Raw genomic sequence first — 2,734 nt, forward strand, 5'->3', positions numbered from 1 at the left:
GGTGGTTGGCATTCTCTGTGGGACAATATAAAATAAAAAAAGGTACTAATACAATTGTAATTATTCGATCAAACCGTTGTAGGGTTAATACTCAACTATACAATATCTATCACTAAAATATATTGGTATTGCAATGTTTATGTTCTCCTTTCATATTTCTAAATCAAACTTACTAGTACGGTAATATATTTTTTATTGTATGTAAATTTTACCAACTTAAAGTGTATATTTCTAATACTTTTACCAATTTAATATATCCCTTATACTTTACACTTAGAATGTCAACACACATGGTATCATGTATTGCATAACTTACTATTGTGTGTGTGTGTGTGTGTGTGTGTGTGTGTGTGTGTGTGTGTGTGTGTGTGTGTGACCCATTGGCAAGAGACAACCTTGTGGAATCCACAAAAAATCTTCTCTCTATTTCTCTCTTTGCCATGTGGAATCCACAAACAATCTTTGAATAATATATGCAAGGTAAGATGCAACAAAGATTTGAAAAGCCATAATACTTCTGCATATTTAAACATAATCAATTTCCTTCTTTCCACCTAATATGAATACTCATCGAAATATGTAAAATATTGTAAGTGGAAGCTAGCATTTATGCTTGCTCTTGACTTTGAGTAGATAAGTTTTTTTCTTATTTAATGTGAATCGTTGACATGTCATGGGGAGGCTCACAAAGTAGGTTGAGGTAGTTTGACTAGAATCAAGAATAGGACACACAACTTTAGAAGCTTAAAAAGCAATGGACACACACACAAACAGGGATGTGAGTGTGAGTAATCCCCCCCAAAACAACTTTACAAGTCTAAAAAGCTATGGAGACACACACACATGGATGTGTGTGTGAGTAATTCCCCCCCCCAAAACTATCCCCATGGCTATGCATGCCTCTCCCTCTCTATTTATTTATATATTCACACACACACAGAGACACATGGGAGAGGGAGGTTTTTAGTTATACAACCACTAGTGTAGTTATAATGCTCAATCATTCTTAATTAGGAGCTGGCCAATCATTCCCAATATGGAGCAACGGGCTAGAGCGGGAAATTCCACAAGGAGAGCTCCAAGGTGTGTGGAAGTAAGCAATCTAGCACTCAATGAATAGATAAGTTTTTTTCTTATTTAATGTGAATCGTTGACATGTCATGGGGAGGCTCACAAAGTAGGTTGAGGTAGTTTGACTAGAATCAAGAATAGGACACATAACTTTAGAAGCTTAAAAAGCAATGGACACACACACAAACAGGGATGTGTGTGTGAGTAATCCCCCTCCAACACAACTTTACAAGTCTAAAAAGCTATGGAGACACACACACATGGATGTGTGTGTGAGTAATCCCCCCCCCCCCCCCCCCCCCAAACTGTCCCCATGGCCGCGCATGCCTCTCCCTCTCTATTTATTTATATATTCACACACACACAGACAGGGGAGAGGGAGGTTTTTAGTTATACAACCACTAGTGTAGTTATAATGCTCAATCATTCTTAATTAGGAGCTGGCCAATCATTCCCAATATGGAGCAACGGGCTAGAGCGGGAAATTCCACAAGGAGAGCTCCAAGGTGTGTGGAAGTAAGCAATCTAGCACTCAATGAATAAATGAGAGGGAGAGGGCAACTCGCGAGGATTTGGTTCCTTCGAGGCAAGAACGAAGGATGTCAAGCATGATTAGGCGAGATATATAGTGAACGGCATGCACGTGTAGTCATTGAGAAGCGAGCCCGATTTCTTGCGTTTTTTCTAAGGTTCAATTTAATTTTATACAATGACCTCTAACAGCCTTGCTCGCATACTTTATCACGCACAAGCCTTGTGCATGCACATTGAGATGAGGTCTCTCTTCACCTCATCCAATGTATAGCGACTTACAACTACCTTTGGATATAATTCAGTACACCCTTCATGTATAGTAGACGTTGTGTACACTCTTGATATTAAAAGAGTCCTCGGCTTTGCCCCATCTTTCATCATTTATCAAGCCATGCCCCAAGGAATCTTAGCCAAATTAAAAGCTATAATCGTATTTGAGTAAACATAATGGAAGTGCGAGTCTATATAGAAAACCAATCTCTAGTAGCTTTAGAAACCTTTTCTTCAAGATTGGGAACTATGAAAAACTATCCCTTTTTCTTGTTTCCTATGTTAAAGCAAAGACTTCATTTTCACACCATTCAATCAAACAATCTTATTAAGATGATTCCCTTTTCTAAGTGTTGAAAATCGTCACTAGCATCATGTAGCAACCCACCATTACCGATACATAACCTTTGAAACTCCATCCTCAAGTTTTTTGATATGGATCATAAAAAAATGTAATTAAAGTCTTTTAGATGACATGCCCGTCAAAGACAAAACAGTTAATGATGAAATTAAGAGGAAACAACATCAAAATTATAGAAGAAACATTCCATCTTATCACATTTGTGTACTATACCAAGATTTGAACTTATTCTTCTCAATTTCATGGGTTTCAAAATTTTGAGGTTCAAAGTTATGAAACACATAAATGCAACTTTGAGTGTGACACTTGAGCTTTCACACAATTGAGCATTTGAATATTGCCTTTGATGCTCTATAATAAATGGAAAATTTCATCATGTAATGATAAACTCATTGGTGCTCCTCTGAACATCATGAAGTCATACTTGACGTTGGGTACTATTAGAAAAAAAAGCAACAAAGAAGGGAAAGACAAATAGTTGGGATGAATTGTAAATGA

The sequence above is a fragment of the Lygodium microphyllum genome, chromosome 3 (genome assembly GCF_053477565.2).
Source record: "Lygodium microphyllum isolate KBCC chromosome 3, Lygodium_microphyllum_v1.1.10, whole genome shotgun sequence".
NCBI lineage: Eukaryota > Viridiplantae > Streptophyta > Polypodiopsida > Schizaeales > Lygodiaceae > Lygodium > Lygodium microphyllum.